The sequence below is a fragment of the Protopterus annectens genome, chromosome 10.part0 (genome assembly GCF_019279795.1).
Source record: "Protopterus annectens isolate FY-2018-M chromosome 10.part0, PAN1.0, whole genome shotgun sequence".
Taxonomy (NCBI): Eukaryota; Metazoa; Chordata; order Ceratodontiformes; family Protopteridae; genus Protopterus; species Protopterus annectens.
In genome coordinates, this window is record NC_056744.1 from 1,212,820,430 (window position 1) to 1,212,844,544 (window position 24,115).

The 24,115-nt window shown below is 40.3% G+C and overlaps 1 protein-coding gene across 1 annotated transcript in view; it reads right to left on the bottom strand.

The window, feature by feature from the left end:
• The window catches only part of AXDND1 (axonemal dynein light chain domain containing 1), a 2,684,234-nt gene that overhangs the window by 729,254 nt on the left and 1,930,865 nt on the right, over nucleotides 1-24,115 (bottom strand). The window lies entirely within an intron of this gene.

Genomic DNA, 24,115 nt, shown 5'->3' on the forward strand with positions numbered 1-24,115 from the left:
ACTAATGGAAAAAGTCTGGGCGACCGGACCTTTTTCCATTAGTATAACTCAGATTTACAACTGGCACGCTGATCAATTAGCGTGCACGTTTTGCAATATTAATGGGGGGGGTCATTGTATAATAACTTTGATTATATAACATAGAATGGTATACAAATGATGAAGCTATAACTCATCCCTAGTAGTGTGTAGATTAGCACATTTCAAAATGGATTAGTTGTAGTATAAGCTTTAATTGACAACTAGAGATTTATTTATTTATTTATTCTACATTTGTTAACCAGGTAGATGAGCTAGTCTAGGATCCTTTTTAACCAACATCTGTGCTAAAGCTGTTACAGTTAAGTGATACAAATAAGTTAGCATATACTTATTACACTGTAGTCTTCAAGATGCATTACAGGTGGCCACGGTGGTGCAGCGGTTAGCGTTGCCACCTCACAGCAAGAGGTTCTCCGGTTCAATTCTTGGCTGGGGTGCCTTCTGTGCAGAGTCTGCATAGCCTCCCTGGGGTCACGTGGGTTTCCTCCCCAAAGACATGCTGTAGGTGGACTGGACACTCTAAATTGGCCCTAGGTGTGAGTGCATGCATGTGTGTGCCTTTTGTGGAAGGTTGGGCGCCAGGCTGGCAACTCTACACTGTAAAACTCCACTGCCAATCATGAGCGGACAGGTGATCCACTGTGGCAACCGCTAACCGGGAAAAGCCGAAAGAAGAAGAAGTCTTCAAGATGCATTACAAATTGTTAACTAGTTACATAAACTTTTACAAGTCTTATAAAAAAACTCTTCCAGTGAAAGTTCTAGAGGAATTTTGTAGTAAGAGAGGGACAAATTGCAGTTATTCCCACTTATGAAAGTTGCACTGTATAAACTTTGATACTTTACAATAGCTACAGAACTCCCTCTATGACATAAGAAAGTCACAGCACCTATCTATAGGAAGAAGAATCACTCAGTATTAAACCCAATACCATTTTCTTAAGTGATCTAAACTAACTACATACCAGTAAACCTATACCACCCAGTAGTGTAGAAGCACAGAGATTCCTGGAGTTTGTGAATACAAATGTCCTAGAACAATTAGTCAGAGTACCCACTGGGGAGAATAACATCTAGGACCTTGTCCTTACTAATATGGGATCATCTTTCACCATCCCTTTCATATCTTCATCACTTGTTAGATCTGACCATAAAGCAGTCTCCTCAGAAATAGAACTGAAACCAGATATCCCTTCTACCTAAAGTATATTTGGAAATTTCTTTAAGACAAACTATCTACTCCTAAGTAATACATTGGCAAGCTCCAAATCCCCAACAACCCCAGTTAACTCCACTGAATACAGAGAAACGCACACCACCACAGCATACCAGCATGTAAACAGCTGCACAGATTCAGCTGTACCTGTAGGAACAAGTGCAGGGTAAACCCCAGAAACAAACCCACATGGTGGAACCATAATATCAAAAAGTTTCATAATAAAAGAAAAGGCATTATGGCCAAAACTAAGAACAGTAATTCCCAGAATGTTAAAGCCCTTATCATTGAAATAAACAACCAGGAGCTTAATAAAATCCACCAAAGTCAGGTTTGAGGCTAATATAGCTACCCAAGTCAAGCCAATAACAATCACAAGGCATTTTTAGTTATGTTTATAATTTCAAAAGCACAATGAAACAATGCACTGAGCTGACTGTGAAAGATGTTACCTAGACTGAGGCTGAAGATATAGTGAACCTACTGACTGATAAATTTGGCTCTAAGTTTACTTCTCTCTACCCTCCATCTGTCCCTCAAGATATATCTGAAACTGGTTCTCCTCCAGCTAATACACAAGAACAAGCCCAAAAAGTGTTACCAAAACTTAAAAAATACTGGATTGATGGGTCCTAACTATATAAAATATGGCACAACTTGGTCACATCCCTGACATCACTGTTCAATTTCAGCCTTCATACAGGTTTTATACCAAGTAAATGGAGAACAGCTACAGTCATTCCCCTACATAAGTTAGGATCTTCCAAAGACCCAGGCAATTACAGACCCATAAGTCTCACCAGTCTCATACGCAAGCCATGAAAAGACATATAGAATAAATCAGTCAGGACATAAGGAACCTCCAAACACTGGACCTGTGTCAGTTTGGATTTGTCAAGGGAGGTCATGTTTACTCAACCTGAAGGATGTTTTTGTAAAGGGCACCAAAGCAATGGATGAAGGCAAAATGGTACACACTGCATAGCTTAACCTGGCCATAGCTTTTGAGACAATCCCCCACTCAGGCATAGTAGAAAAGCTAAATAAACTGGGAATAACCCCATGTCACCCATTAGATTGCCAACTGACTCACAGGTAGGACACAGATGATCAAAATAGGGGAAGTCACCTCAGAAAAGAGACCAGTCACCAGTGGAGTCCCCCAGGAATCTGTGCTGGGATCTCTCCTGTTTGGCATCTACTTTTCTTAAGTAAAAGCCAATACCAAATGGCTCTAGCTGCCTAAGTTTGCAGATGACTGCAAGCTAGAAGCAGTCACTGAATCCCCAAATGATTTGGCTATCCTGCAGCAAGGTTTGTTCCAAATAAATAAATGGTGTCAAAAGCATGGACTGAAACTAACTGCCAAAAAATGCATTATTATATCCTTTGGGAAGTCATCTGCCCCACGTATCCATCATAATGACAATATGTCCCTAAGAGTTGACCCATTTGTTCTGGACCTCCTTAGGGCAATCATTGAATATAAGGATCCCTATTATGCAATCGAAGATACTGTTCTTCGAACGTGTACTAATTGAACCAAAAACATTGCAAACACTAAACTGCGAATGGCCATGTACACATATTTTGTTCCTAGGGAAGAAATTCAGTTTGGCTGTTCTCGCGGTTTTCCCCATTCCCCAACGTTGAGTGATCTCGGAGTTGGTATATTTAGTTGGGGGGGGGGCGTGGGTGGCACAGTCCCACACTTGATTAGGATTGGGAAGTGTGTTTCATTTGTTTATGGCCTCGCAAAGTTTTTCCCTTGGAAAAAATTTGCAGATGTGGCCATTCGCGGTTATGTGTGTTCGATGTTTTCAGTTCGACTATTACGCATTCGAAGAACAGTATCTTCAATCACGCAATATAGACCCGAATATAATGCCCCCTTTAACATTTATTGGTCTATTCATGAAAAAACCTGGAACACCCACACAGACTTCTTACCAGAAGGATACAAAACCTAAATAAAATGTCCTACACAGACTATCTCAAAACACTGTCACAATACTCAGTATCCTACAGACTGCTAAGAGCTGACCTGTGCCTGGCATACAAGGTATTCTCTGACCCATTACTGATGTCAAATGGCATCAAAAATAATCAGTTTAGGAATCTAAACCTCTTCTGCAACATCAACAAAAAGGTTTGGAGGAACAAGTATATCTCACAGAGCATACTGCTGCTAAGGAACAGACAGACACTCCATATATATCAAACTGAGTTCATCCCTGTCCATATTTAAATGCAACTTGGATCTACATGGGAAATAGACAATTCAACCCAAGACTGCCCTTGTACTACTAATGGACAGAAGCAGCTCTTAAATGATTTATCACATGCATGGGTGCCCTCATATCATCTATGTTATAGTCCCAGTTATTCTAATTAGGGTAATATATATATATAATCATCGACCATGGGATGGGCAAAAGCAATCGAAAGCCAAATGGGATAGGTTATTTTGGGCACAAAAAGGTAACTTGGCTAGGGTAAAAATGGGCAGCAAGGGCAGCTAGCCTAGTACTTACTGTACCTATGAACCTATGACTAGAGTTCATACATTATTACACAATTCAATAGTTGTGAAGTGGTTATACAGAAATGTGCATATTTACTGTCAATGCATATTTGTATATTTACAAACAGACATAGACACTTTAAGAGAACTCTTAACGGGACAATCCCAGAGTCTAAAATTCTGACTGAAAGAAACTTGTCCTGATACTCCCATTTGTCACCACCCATGTACCATGTCATCATTAACCCTACTCCTGGTTTCAATTTACTTTTATGCTGTCCTGTTTTCATTTTGTCTGGTGAACACAATTAACAATATTCAGTTCATGTTGAAGCTTTTAGTCCCCAATCACTGGAAAACAATAAGCTTACTACATTTTTGTGTGTGTTTGTGGTGGGTGTTGTGACGACCCTTCTCTGGGTCAGTAATCACGGAGCCTCAATCCTCACCAGCACCAGTGGGGGACGTTCACAGTGAAGATAACAGCTACATACATAGTATCTCCAGATGCAGCTCTCTGCATCAAGCACAACCAAGCATAATTTCCATTAAGAGCACAAAGAGAACACAGTCAGTCCGGGGCTCGTTTCTCCCTCTTTTTCCCACTCCCCAATAAGACTCCCCATGGCATAGCTATAGATCTGAGATCTCAGCTGAGTGTCCAAACCAAGACCTCCAGCAGCCTCTCTGTCCAACCAGTGCTTTGTGTCCCTGCCCAAGTACCTGACACACAAACTCTTGGAGATTTGATTTACACACACACACACACACACACACACACACACACACACACACACACACACACACACACACACACACCTAGGAAAGGCTGGCAAAGGTTTACTAGCTATGCCCCCTTCTGCCCAGACTATAAGGTAGTTACCACCACCACCAGACACTTCTGCCAGCTACCTTAAGGCCCTTACTAGAGTACCCAATATACTGAGTGAAATTAATATTAACCAAGACCAAGACCTTTTTGTTTGACCAAGAGCAAAGCTATTAGGAATGGCCCACACAATGTCACCAAATAAATATGCAAGTACTCTCAAAACTTAAATATCTCTACAAAGATTGGCCACAATGAAAGGTTTAAATACATTTAATAATAAATAAAAGAACAAGACAATACTAAGTATATATTCACTGTGACATCAGAGTTCAAAATCACAGAAAATATTTAAAATAACACTGAAGGACACATTTAGACAAATAAAGAAAAACAATATTTAAACTAAGCTTTACTATATTCCTGACTGAATCTAAGAGAATTACTATTCCTTTCTGACTTAATAGAGCAAGGCAGAAGATGTGGTGAATCCTCAGCCCAAAACAGAATACAGAATGCTCAGTCTCACTGAGAAACTTCTCAAAATAATATGTAAAATATTACTTCTGGGATTGCTTGCAGAATGATATCACTTCTGGTCATCTGACTTCTAGTTCCCATGCAAACCACCATTGCTGGAGGCTGGCAGGATTTAGCATCTACCTGTAAAAGTACACACACAAAGGCTTTGCTCAGCTCTGTGGCAGGTGCTGGAAGTAATAAAATAATTTCATGCGTCCATACTTCCAGAGTATCTATTAGTTCACCCCAAAGACAATATAGATAGCTTCCTGGTACAGACCTTGTGTCTCTGGATGCACTGAAACCTGTGAGATAGCATCTTTATGGCCTAGCCCATAAAGCGATTTCATTTCAGATATATTTTAAAGTTTGCTGGACTGAGGTTAATCTTCCAGTTTCCCCTGTTAAAACATACACATTTAAACAGTTGCAATAGCACATGTACATTTCTGTTCTTTCCAGTAGGGCGCATTGTGGGTGCATTTCAAACACAAGCACTTTACAAATACTTTTTCAACAGAAACATCTGTACAAATCAGTTTGATTTACACATGACATATACAGTTCTAATACCTTTGTAACACAAGCATTTTGTATAAATCAGTTTGATATTCATAAATGACATACAATTATCTACAAAATTTCAGCTAGCTGTGCTTGCAGTACCTCCTATCATTACAGGGGTGGTTTCACTTTTTATGAATGTGTCAAAAAGCTTATCTTAATTGTGCAGCTCTTTATTTCCTTTATTTATTCTGCATAGCATAACTGCAGGCAGTATAGTAAAAAGAGTTTAGTTTTGTGAATTCATACTAAATATTATCAGTCTCTTGATGTATTTCCCTTATTCTGTAGTAAAGCAATCTCAGACTTAGTATGTAAAACTATCATAGGTTGCTGTACTGTACAGCTCCCATTGTGACAATAAGTTTTGGACCTCATTGTTTAAAATTAATCTATTGCTTGTGTCACACGTTTCTTTTTTTTTTGTTTTTTTTTTCTTTACAGCATTCAGAGATCAAAAAACTAAACATGAAAACAGAAGACTGCTTCTACTACTGTTTGAAACTTGCATCAGTCTGATGCTTTCAACAGAGTAAGAGGCAGTCATACGTAACATCATAGCACTTAGCATTTCAGCAGAAAATAAAATCTGAAATTAAATTAACAGAAAATGCTGTTTACCACTGTTCTAGTTTACTAGGGATTGACATTCTCAATGGCTGTGTTACAGGAACCATCTTTAGGTAAGATCGTTTCTTTATGATCGAAAGAGCACTGAAAGTTTTATATTCTCGTTTTAGTATAATGAGTTTTAGGACCAGTTATAAATTCGTTGTACACTGTATGGTTCTTTGTTTGTTTACGTTATTTAGATGTTTACTTCAAATATGTTTTTTTTGTATTTATGATTGATTGCTTTAAATGAATTTTAGACATGTAATCATCTAAGCAACAAGGAATTGATTGGGATATGTTTTTAAATGTAGTTGTGTGTATCATTGCGAGCATGGTCTGAAGAAGCAGAGGACACTCTGTGAAAGCGCTTACCTGTTTTTATGTTTAATAAAAAGCCTTTTTGTGTATATATTGAGAGTTGCTTTAGCAGTCGTGTTTGGAAGTGGTTTGTTTTTTGTAACAAAATAAAAGTTCTCTGTGACTGTCCATTTAAGGTGCTCCACTACTGGTTTAATGATTAATAGGCAACTGCGCAAATTCCAGGGGTATGGAACATGGTCTTCTTCTTCTTCTTTTGTCTTTTCCCAGTTAGGGGTCACCACAGCGGAACTCCAGTCTGCTAATGATTGGCAGCAGATTTTTACAGTGACGAGGCGCCAGCTCGACTCCCAACCTTCAACAAAGGCATGCCCATTTACGCATGTCTTTCAAACGCCAGCCACTCGACCGTGGGGAGGACATGCAGACTCCACACAGAAGGCACTCCAGCCGAGAATCGAACAGGAGAACCTCTTGCTGTGAGGCGACAACGCTACCACTGCACCTTACACCCAGAGTATTCCAAGTATTATTCTGGAAATACTAGCAGTTGCTTGCTGAGTAGAGAGATCTACTTTAAAACAGTGAATTACCGTAATGTTGAGTTGCAGAACAATGAGATGAAAACCACAAAACTTTACATTACCAAATGTTTACAACATCGGATGCTTTCACCGCGAAAGGAGGCAGTTGGCCAAGATAGTGAACTTTGCCCTTTTCTCCACTGTAGTGCAATCTCAGAGTTGGTATATTTAGTTGGGGGGATGTGAGTGCATTTTATTTGCTTTGGTTTGTTTTTTATTTCATGTTGGCCAACTTTCAATGATGTGAATGTTCCGTAATGTAAAGCTTTGTGGTTTTCGTCTTGCTGTTCTGCAACCTGATGTCATGGTAATTTTCTGTTTTACAGTAGATACCTATAGGGTTAATAGGGCACCAGAAGTCCCCTGACAATACGAGGGTCTCATGCCATACAAGACAAGATATATCATTATAAGAATTGTGCACTGTGAACTATAGACTACTGTCACTCAGTGCAAACTACACTGCACAGGAATAATATGTATATAATGATTATAATATTGTAATTAAACCTCAATTTCTTTCTGTGAGAGGAGTGATAGCCAGGCTAGCTCAGGAATCATGATTATTTTAAATCATTCCCTCCAATGGAGTTCTGGAAGTTTGCACTGTAACTTCCAATGGGCAGAGGCACAGCCCAAACTTTTTGGTACACTCAAATTATTTTCTTATATTTCAAACAAATGTTCATAAATCTGGAACCACAGAGGTTACTAAATAAGTGTAAATGGCACACTCTTCAGCACAAACTATTTTTATAGTGGGAGTATTCTGTAGATTTTAGGTCTTAAAATGGATTTTGTAAGTCATAGTACACATAGTAACTATTAAATTTGTAATATTATGTAAACAACTAGCAATATCTCAGCAACCACCAAAGTTATACACATACTTTTAGCAGCATTTTGTTCAACCATCTGAGAGCTTTCATATAAGGTTAAGCAGTTCTATTTATGCAATTTGGTCATCAAGATATTTAGAAAAAATATTAAATTGATGGCAACATAAATACATATTATATGAATAACAATTAATATCTCTTTACGTGCACTAGTCAGAGGTCAAATATCAACATGGTTGTGTTTGCCAGTGTAAGCTTTTAGATTATTTTTTTAATACTTTGTATGTAGTGTAGTTTTGAAATTATTAATGCAAATATGAACACGTGATATTTGATGCCTACAGGCATCAGTAGGATGTAACTGCAGTACGTGAGTTAAGGCAGTTTCAGGCCTTTCAACAACTGAGCTAAATGTCTGAATTTTTTTCCTATCCTTCCACCCTGTACTTGTGTTTTTAAACTCCCAAAAGCACATATAGCAAACACTCCTGTAAGAACTACAAACACTCCAGCCTTAACCTACTATATGATGAAATATCTAAATTCAGTTATGACTGTACCTCTTTTGAGCTTGATACAGCAGCAAACTTCACTAAGGAATTCTACACCCATTTGGGGAAATGAATAGAGCTAGCAGTCCCTAAAAGAACTATGTATCATAGGAAATTCAAAAATAAACTACCCTGTGGTCCACCACCAAGAATAATCTATACAACAAAAAACTCCTTAAATTACTTAGAAGATCCAAACCCCCTCTTTTCGTTGATAATACCAAAAGTATTACAAACCCTCCCCCAAAAAACAGCTCTATCATGTCCAGTAAAAGAGCTCATAAACTTAGAGACTAGTCTCTGAAGACAAAACTCAAACATAGGGTCTGATTCATAATGGTTACCTTATATGTTGACACAGCTCCAATATAGTGCTTCTGCACCAAGATATGCAGCACCATGTTGGGCTGTCTCTATTGCCAACCTAAATGTTAATGAGGCAGTCAAGAGGAGGGGCATATGCTATTTATTCACGTGCTCCCCCTCCCAAACTGCCTGCTAAAAGGCATCTGTGGACCAAGCAATTCATGGAATCATTTGGCAATGTATATTAGCATGGCCACTTGTACTTCATAACTGTGAAAATGGGCACAAGTCTATGTTCATCTATCATGGTAGGATTAGGAGATGTGTGCATTAGTATGTGCAAGGGGCTGCTTGCGTGAGTGAGTGCCTTCCTGGGAGGTAGTGACGGGTTAAATTAGAGGTGTATGTGCATGGATGGCTGGGTTGAATGGGTGAGTGTGTGCAGGAATGCCATCGGGTAGGGAGGGGGCTGTTTTGTGTATGTGTGTGTGTGTGTGGGGGGGGGACAAGGTGGCTGTCATACTTCCACACACACTTACACTAATGAGCAGAGCCTGGGGCATTGGGTAAGGAGGGACATCAGGCACCAAGGATAGCTCCTAAAAGTCATGCTTGAGTGCCACTTACACTGAAACAGGGATCAGATGTGTGAGGGAAAACCATTAGAAACCAGGGATAATTATTTAACAATACATGGGTTGGGGGAACCAATAATTACCAGGGATGTCTTTTTACTTGCCATGCCTGAAAGGCACTTTAACAACGCAGAGATCAAGAGAGTACCACTAGACACCAGGGATATTTACTTGACAATACAAGGGTCAAGGAGAACCACTAAATTATTCAGCTTAATAAGATCATCAGCAGGAGGGGTCACCCAGGAAGTAGATGGTCGAGCACCGAACACTTGCAAGTACATGGACTCCTCTAAGGTCAGGTATTGGGGCTTCCAGTTACTCCTCTACTTGAGGATCTCTAGGATGTCTCCAAAGGCGACATCTTCAGAGGTGACCATGGGGGAGGGGAATCTTCCCCTTCATTAAAATCTGTGTACTTGGTAACAGATTCTTCTGGGGAATCAAGGTGCTTACTCTTGTATGTCTTCTTACAGGGGGGAGGGGTCCTCATTGGGAGGGTCTCTGAGGAAGACTCCAAAGAATAGGGGCCCTGTGCAGGGGTAATTTGAAGCTTCAGTGCTTTCTGTCCTGTCTTGGAGATTGGTGTCAGCTCTGGAGCAGAAGATATGGTAATATGACTCCAATGCAAGATGAACCAGCCAGGAGCCTGCAGAGGCTAAAGTTCTCTCCATAACTTGGAAGGCAGGATCCCCTGAAGAATAGTGGGAGCGTGCAACCGAGAAAGACCACTTCGGAACCAAGGTCACACCCCACTCTGAGAGTCCACCCCTCAAGGCAGGAGCCGGGGAAGGACCCGCAACCAACAAAGTGCCAGGAGCCAAGGTCGGCTCTGCATAAAAAACAGGAGCCGATCCAAGACCCTTGGAACCAGTAGCCAAGTCTCAGCCGTGAGAATCTGTCAGTTCCAATGAGGGAACTGAAGACGTCAAAGTAACATCCAGTGCTGGGGTAGGAATGCCTAATGACTCTGAGGCAGCTGGTACCGAGGGATCAAAGTGCTAGGCTCCAAAGCTCCAGTGGAAGTCAGAGGATGAGACAATGTAGGAGTTTTTGGAGAAGATACCTCAACTCCAGAAGGGAGAGGTGCTTGTGATAGGGCAGGAATACCTCTGGTCAGCAACAAATGATTCACCAATCTCACGACGTCTACCTCAGAGTGACTCCTAGAGGATTGAACTGAATATCCTGAAGGGGACTCGGGTCGTTCCAGGAAGGGACTAGGCAACTGGCCCACAATGGGGTCTATGCAAGGTGGATACCTCGTCCTAGGAAGAAGATTCAGATCAGGGTTATGCACCGAGGAGGTGGGCAGAGCCTGCTGAGGCACCATTGGAGAAGTCAGCAACGAGGTGGAAACTAAAGATGCCAGTGCCAATGCTGGTGCCAAAGGCACCATAGCAGCAGTAGTCGGTGCCGAGGATTCTTAAAAGTTGTAACTTCAGTACCTTTGCTTTCGGTTCCGTGGAGGCAGTCAGAACCATAGTCTTATGTTTTTGAGCCATCTGTGCAGTAGGGGACACAAGTACTGAGTGGCTCTTCTTTATGATAGGATCTGACTTAGGAGGGTAGTCAGACTTGGACAATGCTTCAGTAAAACTAGTTTTCAACAAGCCCTACAAAATGAGCTTATTCTGACACTCAACTAAGATCTGGTTACGAAAGGCCTGGCAGATGTCACAGTCTTGGTTGAGATGTGGAGCTCCTAGGCAATAAACACACAAAAGATGCCCACTGGAACTGGGCAGCTTTCTTCTACAGTCTTGGAACTGTTTAAGTCCAGAAGTGCTTTTCTGTTTTTCTGCTGTTTTGACAAACAGTGTCTATGGAAACAACTTAAACACACTAAAACACATGCACACACCAAGGATGGGATGAGGCCTACCAGTGATGGTAATAGAGAAAATACCCAAGGGTACTAGAGAAAGAAAGAAAGAAAGGAAGGAAGTACCAATGATGGTACTAAGAATTACTGGAAATGGTAAGAACCGCCTTAACCCTAACCGACAGGGGTTACCCAACAATGGTAATAAAGATTACCACAGGTATGGGATACAGAATTCAAACACACGCACAGTTGACAAAAAAAATATGAATTACAATGTATAAAGGTATAAATATATATGTGGAGATATATATATATATATATATATATACACACACACACACACACATATATATATATATATATATATATATATATATATATATATATATATATATAAATGTATAGATAGCAAAATGTACAAGGCTGGCACATCTTGTTGACAGAGTGGCAAACAAGATCTGAGGTAATGGAGAGAGGGGCACTGTGGGTGCAGTCTTAGTTCGACAGTTTTTGGCTGGCAGAAGCTGTATAATGGTCAAGCCGGTTTCAAGGATCGGAACTGAGCCCTATTCGTCAATAATGAAAGATGATTGACAACCTCAGATCAAATATTGAACATTGTTCATTCACTTTGAACTTCTGTTTTGCAGGTGGGCCTCCTGATTTGGGGGGGGGGGCAAGCCCTGCAAAACCTCTAAATAAAAACTCTGAGATTGCCACAACTTGGAGAAAAGAGAATATACTGAGAAATGGATCTCAAACTTGGAATATATACAAGTCCTTTTCTTCAGCCATTCCTTCTCCATATTTCAAATGGTTACATGAACGATCACTTAAGACACAGATGCACATATGTAAATAGAAACAAAAAACTTAGTAACATTTTTCATATTCATTTATTATACATTACATGCATATGTTCTTTCTTTGTTTTAAAATTTATTATTCACTACAAAATTACATGAATTGCTCAATTCCTGCCATTCTTTAAATCTCACTCCTCCTACTCCTCAGCATAATTCTGCATGTTTTGTTCCCACAAATTCCATTTATATGTAAGTACTTTGCTCTTTACCTTTTCTAAAATCCCATATGTAGTTCTTTTATGTCATTTACAACATTCAATACTTCAAACAGATTTAGGTTAGATTTTGATTTTTGTTTTTGGAAGTTGCCTTTTCAACAGCTAATAGCATCAAACTTAGTAAGGCCTTGCTGTGTATAAGCTCTGAATTGAATGTACACAGTAAGGCCTTACTAAGTTTGATGTTATTAGCTGTTGATGCTTTTTCAAGGCATATCCAACAATCAGAACGTCCACAGAGGTTCCTCACTAAAAGAATACAGGGCGTATGTGACATGTCCAATCAGATCACATCGAGGTCCTATCCCTGTATTCTGTCTCCTACAGGCTGTTGAGAGGAGATCTATGCCTGACATGCAAAGCACTGTCAGACCCCACTTTGAAGGAACTCCTGCATATCCAGAAAACAAACAGCACCAGAATTACCCATTTTACAGTCTTAAACCTTGCCTGTGATATAAACAGACTCTGCTGGAGAGACAGGTATATATCCCACAGACTACCCATTCTCTGAAAAAGATTATCTATCTGTGTGAAGCAAAGGTCTTCCCTAACCCAATTCAAGTCTAATTTTGACAATTGGATGAGAAACAGGAAATTCATCCCTTGTTTTGGACACAGGCAGCCTGTATATTTTTCATCTCTCAAGCCCCTGCTTACGCTTATCAAGGGTGTGATAACCTGTCAGAGATTTGGGATACATGTCTTGGCTTAAGTGAGGCCTTGTGGTCATCAGCTTAGTAAACATCTATGAACCCTTGCTCTGATACTTATTGATATGCTCTTTCCCTTTAAGTCAGCAGCCACAGCAACTGATATCAGTCTCTTACTTAATGCTTACTGTGTTATTGCAGTCTGCAGCTCACAGTTGTGCAAATGTGTTCATAGTTTATATATTGCAGTATTCTTCCTTCTTTATGTGAAGAACAGACTTTGTACTAAATTACATATTTTTTTTGCTGTAAATTCCTGCAATATTCCCCTTGGTTATCTGATACTTACTGCAGTCTGATTTGGCTTTTACCCTGTTCTAATTCTATCTCCTACTGATTGTTTCTAAAGTTAACTGCTAGTTTTGATCTTAGCCCTACCTGCTCCCCTACCCTACCCCCATTCTCACCACCCGCACATTCACTACAGCTATACACTAACCAGACAAATCACCTCCCTCTAGACCTTCCCACCCTTTCTTAACATCCACTTAAAACTCACCCCTTTACTACATAACTCCTCCTCTTCCTGTTCATATCCATCAATCTAATCCTTTCCTTTCTTAACTTACTCCTCCCCTTTCCTTTAACTTCCTCCTACCTCTGACTTAATTCCTCTCCTCCTTTCAACTTACAAACTTTTTTCCCTTATCACCTTTCCTCTCTGTTTAAGACAACAGAACTCCGACTTTCATTATCCCCATTACCTCAGCTCTATAGTATAACTTGTCTTGTCTTTTGTCTTTTGACCTAAACCTTCTCTTAATAGCTTTCCTACTTCTCTCTCCCTTTTCTTTCTTCTCTTTATCCATCCTCTCATACTACTTCTCCGTCCTTATAATGTTACACATCTACACCTCTACTGTCCTTCTTGTACTCTTATACTTGACCTCCTTTCATACACTTTCTCCCAAGTATATCTCTCCTAACCTAACTGACCTACCTTCTAGCTTACTAACTCTACATTCCTTTGAAATTAATCCCTCCATATCCATCCAGACAAACCCACTTACTAAAACATTGAAACTTTTCCTTCACCCATCACACCTCCTAAAATTAAAACCCAAGTATCTAACCCTATGCTCTATTATTCCTTCTCTAACACACTTCTCCAGCACACTATTTCTCTCTGGTGACATCCACCCTAACCCTGGCCCTCTTGATATTAACTCTGCTAACACTCTCCACTCTTTCCCAATTCCCCATCCAAACTTTTAACTGTTTACTCTTTGAGAATATGCAGCATTCGCAATAAAGTTACTGAATTCCACTATTGGATTGCTCATCACTCCCCAGATATATATCTTCAGTCTAGACAGGATCCATAAAAAAGGTGGAGAAGTAGCTGTACTCCATACCAACAAACTTAACTTTTCTCCAGTCAACATATTCTTTACTAACTTTCAACCAGCTGAACTCTTACTAGTCAACTGTCATCTTAACATACATAAATCACTTATTGTTGTTGTCATTTATATTCTACCAGGAAAAAATATTTCCTTACTTAAACAAATACTCCCTTGGTTAATTCACTCCATACTTAATGAAACTACAATCCTAGGTAATGTCAACATTGACTGGATAACACTCACTTCTTACTCCCCTAACTCTTCCATAAATCTTCACGGCTTCACTCAGTGTATCAGATTCCCTACTCATCATAGTCTCCAATCCTAACCTTTATCACAACCCCAAATCACTACCTGACTCTCGTAGTGACTATACTCCTATTTGCATACAACAATATACCTTACAACAATGTAAATCACACATATACAAACAACATCCCACTCTCCCTAACTTCAACTCTGATTTTTTTAATAGCATACTCTCCTCCATAAACTGGTCCATCCTGTTCCACCTTCCCCTTGATGAAGCAGTGTAGAAATTCAATACTATATTCCTTGAAACACTTAACTCCCTACTATCCCCCGGGAAGTTGTAAGAAAATCCCACTCTGCACCATATCAAGACTACTCACTCTCTAATGCTGGATAGAGATAGGGGTTGGAAATACTGGCTCAAATTCAAATCTCAGGCTCACCTTCAAAACTACAAACATCTCTGTAACCTCATTAAAAGCAAATAATTACTGACAAGAAAAACTTCTGCCAAAACTTCTATCAAACCACCACAAAAATCCTAAAACATTTTGGACCAATATAAATACAATTCTCCATCCTGGTAAATCTAGTTCCCCTAACCCATGCCCTAACAATACTCCACTTGAGACCTCCATTTTTAATTCTTAGTTCATTGATTTTATCACTAATTTAATCCATAATAGCAACAGCTCTAACCTCCCTCATTTCCCTCCTCCATCTACTCATACTATTACCTTCTTACTCAAACCCATCCCTACTACCTTCATAAAATCTCTTCTTAGCAAACTTAAACCATGCTCTCCCTCAGTTGACAACCTACCTCCCCTCTTCCTAAAAACTGCTGCTAGCTCTTTTACTTACCCTGCCTTCATCCTTATTAATCAATCTATCCAAGAATCTTATGTTCCTTTTATCAGGAAACAATTTTATACTAATCCCGTCCACAAGGATGGGCACTCCACAGACTTAACTAATTTTCACCCAATAGCTATTATTTCTTCCCTCTCAGTTATTAGAAACATGTATCCATATTCAACTTCTGGACTACCTCTTGAAGGAAAATCTAATTAAACCTACACAACATGGATTTTGCCCTAACCATAATACTACCACTGCTCTAATACAATTCACTCAAACAATTGCACAAGCCAGAGATGACAATAAACTTGTCTTCTATATATTACTTGATCTCTCTAAAGCCTTTGACACTGTTTCCCATCCTCTACTTCTTACTAAACTTGCTGATCTTAATATCTCCAACCCTACCCTGACATGGTTTTCTAGCTACCTCTCCAACAGGCAGCAATCTGTCAAATGGCTCTCTTCCTACTCCTCCTTTCTCTCTGTCTACACTGGTATTCCCCAAGGATCTGTCCTTGGACTACTATTATTCAATATTTTCACTATCAGTCTTCATACCTCCTGCTCCCATGCCACGGTCATATAATATGCTGATAACTCTACTATTATCTCTACCTCTGACAATATCTCTAACCTCCACTTACTCATACAAAACTCCTTTCACTCAGTTGAAAAATTGGCTTACTAACAATCAACTTATACTCAACCCTAAAAAAATAAACTTCTATTTCTACCCAAGTCCCTTTTCCATCATATAACACCATTTACCATGCTATCACCTAACAACACTGTCATAAATGTTGAAGCATACACTAAGCTATAATGTGTAGTCATAGACAACCAACTTAAATATGATTTGTATGTTTTAAACTTTATAAAAACACATCAAAAACCTGGGCTGCTTTACAGACATAAAAATATCTCAAAACTGACTCAAGACTTTGCCTTGCCTATGCCTTTCTCCTTCCCATCCTTCTCTATGCGTTCCCTATCTTGACCAACCTACAATCCTCTTTAAAGGCCAAGCTTGACCTTACATACAACAAAGTTGCTAGGTTCACTGCTAACCAACACTACAGCTCTCACCACTGCCTTTGACTACATACTCTACACTGGCTAGAACTTCCTCATTTACTCTTACTCCCTCAACTGTCCATGATTCACTTCATACTTAATCTCTCCTCCTGTCCCACCATCTCTTCGCTTATATCACGTTACTCCCCCTCCCACTCTCTTCTGAGCTCTAATCAGTCTCTCTTATCTATCCATAAAACAAAAACAGCTATAGGACATTTATACAGTGATTCAGTTGCACTAGCCTGGAACAAACTTCCACTGAACAAGAAAATCTGCCCAATACCAACAGCTTCAAAAAAACTATTAAAGGAAACCTTACAAAATTCCTGGAGTTGTACTTGTCAATAGCCTTTCTTAACTTCCTTCTGCCATCTTTTTCTGTCTACTTACTTCCTCTTCCTATTATTCTAATCTTAATTCCTCTTGTTTCCCCTATTTTCCCCCTGTCTTCATACTCTCTCTCTCCTTCCCATACTTAGTTTTTCTACCTCCTATGTCTATCTTCTTACCACTTCTACTATCTTGGGCTTTTTCATCCATACTTACTTAGATTCTTCTTTTATTAAACTTCTTATTTCTACTGATTTGTATTTTGTAAGTAATCTAATTTATAAGATGTATATTATGTATGTAATTATTTTTCTGTATTCACTGTTACTCTTTGTTTCCAACAGTTTTTATAACTTTCCTTGTAATTTTTCTGCATGGGGCTTTCCCCCCAGGCCTCCACTGAAAATGGGCTCTTGCTCAGTCAGACATTCTTGGTTAACAAATGTCAAACAAACAAGGAAAACAAACAAACCTAATTAACCCAATTATTCTATCAGAAAATTCAAATGTTCCCATTGTCCTAAAAATCCATGCACACCATACTGAATGCTTTCTCTGCATCAATACCCACCAACAGCAGCAGTATTTTCCTACAGTCTTCTTCCTCCAGATCATCATTGTTTTATTAATATTGTGAAATGTTTGCCTCCTCTCCTGAAATGTACACTGATCCATATTTATCAATCTTGAAAACACTTTTGCCATTCTCTTAGCCAGTATGGAATAAGCAGTTTGTAATGATGGTTAAAATTAATAACGGCCTATATGAAGATGTGTCTGAAGGGTCTTTACCCTCTTTGGGTAATACAGCCACCACATCTTTTTCACAAGATGCTTGCCCCTCCCCCCTTAAAATACTCTTAAACAAAATCTTCCAGAACTTTACACTTTCTCCCCTTCTAGGAATACCATCTGTTCCTGAATACTTTCTTACTTATTGATTGTACATCACCATTTTTAGCTCATCTCTTCCTATCTTAGCTATTAATTGTTTAGTCTCATCTTCCTATAACCTTGGCATGATTAAGTCTGCCATTAATATTTCCATGTGTGCCTTTTCTTGGTTTTCACATTCTTCTGCATTATATAAATTTTCATAAGACTTCTAAAATAAATATCTAGTATCCCAACAGGCTCTCTGTGGTTATTTTTCTTGTCATAGACTCCCTAAGGTTGGGGACAACCCTTTCTACTTTGTGTTTCCTAAGTCATTGCACTGAAAGTTTTTGTGCTCTAGAGTTGTTGTAAAAAAGAATTGCTTAACAGCAAATTTTCTAAACTCATGCATATTATGCAAATAGTCTCTAACATTCCCTTTGGCACTCTGCAGTTGCTCCTCTTCTTGTTCTGCCAGATTTCCCTTATTCCACAATAATTTAACCTTTGTTGGATCCTCTAAATAATTCCTTTTACCTCTTTATCATATCTCTTCCTATTTTATTTATACCCTATTTTTAAACTCTATTTTTTTAAATCCAACTCAGCAGTTATTCTTTCCAAAAAAAATTCTATTTTCCCTGATAACTTCTGAATACTTTCCATTACCCACTCATTAAATGCTTCTATTTTTAACAAGCAAAAAAGTGCCAGTGCCACATTTTTACTGAATTACACTGCATCTTTATCATAGTTTTTATGTGTGCATGAAACAATTATCTTCCTTCAAACATAACCTAGATGGGTAGCTATAAGTTTACAGTGGCTTTGACTGGTATGGCCTTACTGGCGAAAGGCACTATGGCATGAGGGAAGATACTGGCAAGGCCATCCTGCAACAGGGACAAAACTAGTAGCTTTATGGAGGATGCCTGGGTTGCAAGGACATTTTTAACATTAATACTTAAGAAACCAGTTATAATTTCAGGAACCATGGAGAAAATATTTTTATCTTGATTAGCACTTTCACTAAAATATCTTTAGAGGTAATTGTGGGCATGGATTTGGATATTTTGGGGCCTTGCACTGACATCTCAGGTGAAGATGGCACTAAATTTATTTGCAAGAATACTGGCAATGTATATTGTTTCAGATTACAAGGAGTCATTATGGGTATGTTCAGAGCAATGTAGGGTATTGATTTTTGGCTAACATAGCTGAAGAAGGATTTATAATTATCTTAGGATTCAGAGTCAGTATAAGTTTGAAGGGTCCCTTTAGTGGACCTGATAGTGATCGTCATTTTTTGGTAATGTTTTTGATATTATCGTTAAGAAGAGGTGTTTGGATCTATTAAATAGTTTAATGTACTTCTTTCTTTTGTTTTATAGTTTATTTATGACGGTGGACAACAAGTTTGCTTTGTTTTTGAATTTCCTGAGATACTTGATCCTGGCATAGATTGGTAAATCTAAGAATTTTCTAAATAGATACAGAAATCCTCAGTGAAGCTTGCTACTATATTAAGTTTGGCTGAAGTGCAGTCATGAGTTTATTTTAATATGTTGTCACAGAATATGTTGAGGTTGGTATTTTTGTAGTTGTTAAATTCATGGGGGTTATTTGGAGTTTAAAGAAGAATATCCCAAGTTTATGGTCAGCCTTCACTAGGGAAGGAGGAACTATATGAGTAGTTCAGCAAGTGGCCATATTTGTAAGACTCCTGTCAAGAATGTTGTGTCCTTTAGTAAGTGTATTTATTGACTGCTGAATGAAATGTTTGTTTATTAAGACTAGGAATTTCTGAACATATCCTACTCTTGACAGATAGGTGTACCAGTGTACTGAAATGTAGTTAAAGTCATCTACAATAACCGCCTTTTTGCTAATACTGAGATGATTTAGAACATTGAGGAATCTTACTCGGTCAACAGGAGACAAAGGTGCTCTGTGACAACCTATACTTGAAAATTAATTCAAGAGTAATCTATAGTTTACTGAGTTTAGCTTGTGAGTTTCTACATATCTGCCTAAAGGTAATATATTCTTTGGCAAATAAGTAGTCTCTACCATAGTCATCACTGACTCTTAATGCATGAAAAGTGCAAAATCTTATTGGTGTAGAAGATGTGTTCTCTTTATATTTAAACCAAGTCTCAGTAACTACAGAGACATGAATGTTTTCCAAATGCAGGAGTGCCTCAAGATCATCCAATTTATTGTTTAGGATTCTGGCATTGAGTATAACCACTCCACAACAATGAGCAGACAAATGCAGCCAAAAAGGACTAAAGCAAAGCAAAAAACTATACTTTCAGAGAGATATCAAAGCCAGAGAGTTTGAAGCAACAAAATGATGTATGATGCAAAATAAACTGAGGCTTTTACTACATACATAGTACAGTTTTGTACCTACCATAAATGTAGATGTTCGAAGATCCACATTGCTGCAGTCCTTACTTATGGGTAGTCCGCTGTCCTCGGTCGGCCCGAATACCAAAGTATTAGGCTGACGTCGGTCATGGGCGCCTAGATCTGACATCAGAGCGCCAGGGTATAAAGGCGCATGACCGACGTCATATCCTCAGTCTTTTCTTGCCCCAGATGTCAGAAGGCCAAACCAGAAAGGCCACAGCCAAAAACAGAATACCTCCCAAAAACATGCCCAACAACAACCATCACCTAAAGCATAGCACCAAGTCAAACTACAGTGGGGAAGGAGGAGGGTTTGGACTGCAGCAATGTGGATCTTCAAACATCTACATTTATGGTAGGTACAAAACTGTACTATGTTCTTCATCTCACATTGCTGCAGTCCTTACTTATGGGTAGAATCCCAAAGCAACGGAAAGGGAGGATGGTAAAATCATAAAGCATTAGGGGCCGCTAAAATGCCCTGTAAAATTGCAGTGGCAAATCCAGCCCTAGACTTAGAATAAAGAGGAAGGTGGTAATGTTTAGAAAAGGTATGCACTGAACTCCAAGTAGCTGCCTCCAAAATGTCTTTGTAGCTACCCCTTAGAAAGGCCGTAGAAGTAGCAGTAGCCCTAGTGGAATGAGGCCTGATTCCAGCAGGAATCTCCTTACCATGATGGGAGTAACAGAAAGAAATACAAAACCCAATCCATTTAGAAATAGTTTGTTTTGAAACTAGGTTTTACCCTGTGAACTAAACAAAAAGAACAAAACAATTACTGAGCCTGTCTGAACTCCCTTTGGTTCTGCTCAAATAATAACATAACTGCCTGTGAATATCCAAAAGTATGCAAAATTTTCTCCCCTTTATTTTGGGGTTGGTATTGCAAAGTAGGCAAATGAATAGTTTGATTTAAGGCCACACACCTGGTAGAAACCACTTTAGGCATAAAGGAAGGATTAGTACAGCGAAAGATACCTCTATCTTTGAAAAATCAGAAAGGCTCCACCTGCCATGGAGGGCCCTGTAATTCAGAAACCCCTTCTTGCAGAGGTAATGGCCAACAAAAAAGCAGTTTTCCATGACAAATACTTAACTCAAACTAAAGGCCCGACTGAAAAGGAAGGCCAGAAAATTCAGAACCTCGATACTGGAGCAGGAGAGGATCTATACCTGTTCTGAGCCCAGAAGGCAAACCTTTTCCATTTACTGGAATAAAGTTTGATGGTGGAAGGTTTAGGGGAAGAAGACAGAATGTGGACCACATCCCGAGAGAGCATTATCTCAGACTAAGGATGGAAGTGGGTAACCATGCTGCCAACTTCAGGGACCTGAGAGACGATGAAGCCGTCCTGACTGATGAGTCAACAGGTCTGGCACCAGATCCAGAAACCATGGACCTTCTATCGCATGCCTCTGTAGGAAAGGGAACCAAACTTAGAGGCCATGCGGGCAATCAGAATCATCTGCCTCCATGTAAATGGCCTTCTGTAGCACCCTTAGAGTGGAACGGGGGACAGAAGACCGGGGCCAAATGTGAGTCAGCTCCTGGGAATCTGTCCCTAGAGGAACAGTGTAAGAACTCTGCATTTCGCATTGTGAGGGCTGGCAAACAGGTCGAGCAAGGAAGACCCCATCTGTTGAAGATTTTAGCTATACTCTGATTGAGGGACCACTGGGCAAGAGAATGGTCCTGCTTAATCTGTCCGCAATCACATTGACTTCCCGTATGGCGTGATTAGAAAGCGGTTGAGCTAGCCAGTGCAAAGTCTCATGGCTTCTTGCATAGTGGGTAAGACCTGGTACTTGTTTGTTTATGTACCATACTACCGACATGTTGTCGGATAGGATAGCAATTGGGCCCTGTGGGAGAGCGTGATGGAGAGCTTGGAGTACCAATAGTACCGCTCTCATCTCCAGGACATTGATATGCAAATGCTGAGAAGGCTGTAGTACAGATTTTTGCAAATTGAATGTGATCCCCAAGAAACGGCCCAAGGTGAACGTGGCTCTGAGCGCTTGGAGAAGTAGATGCTCGGAGGTGGCTGTAAGGAGCCAGTCGTCTAGATAAGGAAACACCTGGAATCCCAGACTTCTCAGGTGAGCAGTTACCACTGCCAGACACTTGGTGAACACCCTGGGGGCTGTGGTGAGACCAAAGGGCAGTGCTCGGAATTGGAAATGACTGGCCTCGAGCGAAGCTAAATGTCTCCTGGACTCTTGAGCTATGGGAATTGATAGTAAGCGCCTGGAGATCTATGGAGCACATCCATGCATCTTTTTCCAGCAAAGGAAGAATAGATTGAAGAGTGACCATTCGAATTTGGACTTCTTTTAAACGATTCAATGAACTGAGGTCCAAAATGGGCCTGAAGTCCCCTGTCTTTTGGTACCAAAAATAATTTTGAGTAAGTTCCTGATCCGATCTGGTCGATGGGGACAGGCTGGATGGCTCTTTTCTAGCAGCTTTGAAACCTCTAATGCTGCCTGATCCCGCTGACTGGGTGGTACGTCCGGATTTCCTTAAAGAAAGGGGGTTTGTTGAAGGGATGATATATCCTCCGGTAAGATGCAAGCACCCACTGATCGCTTGTTATGGATTCCCAAGCTTGTGGGTGCGCTCAGAACCCCGACTGGCTCGAGTTGCACAGTCGGGCAACAACTCAGGAACGCTGGTTGTATGAAGAACCACGAAAGGAATCGTGGTCTCCAGAGTTACGGGGCCTCTGCCACCTCTGGGGAGTCTTCCAAATCCCCCCTGCCTCTGGAGGGGAATCACTGTGGAGTAGAAAGACTTTTGGGATTTTTAAACCACATTTTCCTCCTCTCCCAGCCTTGGGATAAGGCCTGAAGGAGCGGAAAATCGGGCCCCAACGGCAGTCAAAGTCTTGCCCTCCTGCTCGACCGAGTTAGTGTGTCCTTCACCTTGGGTCCAAACAAAGATGACCCATCAAAGGGGCCGCAAGGAAGACTTGAAGGCCTCAGAACATCACAGCGTAACCAGGCTTGTCTCCTAAGGGCAACGCCTGTTCCGTCGACTGCCCATCGGCGATATGCCAGTGAGCCGCATGGACGAGTTAACAATAGAAAAGAGTATCATCTGTGCGCCAACAGTCGGGCCAGCGCCAGGTAGATTACCAACAAGGAGTCATTTAGCTCTTTGAGAAGATCCCTTTGGAGCCTTGTAAAATGACATAAATATTCAGCGACCGTGAAGGTAAAGGCCGCTGAGGACAGGGAACTTCCGCATCCTATCCATATCTAGAATCCTTATTAGGAGGATGAATAGACGCAGCCTCTGCACGTCCTGCTGTGTGGCAGAAGCCACCACCAAAGCATCTACGGCACACCCTTTGTGAGAAATTCTTCTGGGGAGCTGACAAGAATTTATTGGGCCTCGAGGCACTGGTTCCACAGAATCAGGGTTTCCCACACCCTTCGAGAAACCAAATCAAGGAGTTCATCAAGGGCGGAGACACCCAGGAGGCGGAGGCTGGGCCCCAAAGGCCTTGAGGAAGACTGACTCCTCAGCTGAAGGGGTTTTGGCTTGCCAGTCACCTTTTGTCTCAGAATCTCCAAGATATCTGAGAAGGAGATATCATCCAAGATGATTTGGGGACCCTTCCGCCATCGAGGTCAGTATCCGATGTAATAGACTCATCTTGGGAGTCAGTCTTCCTCTTACACAATTTCTTCCGGGGGGTTCGTCCCAGCAGTTTCGACGGACCACGAAGAAGGGAACCCGATTGGGGTATCCTCAGGCCCTGGGGCCCCGCTGCCGGGG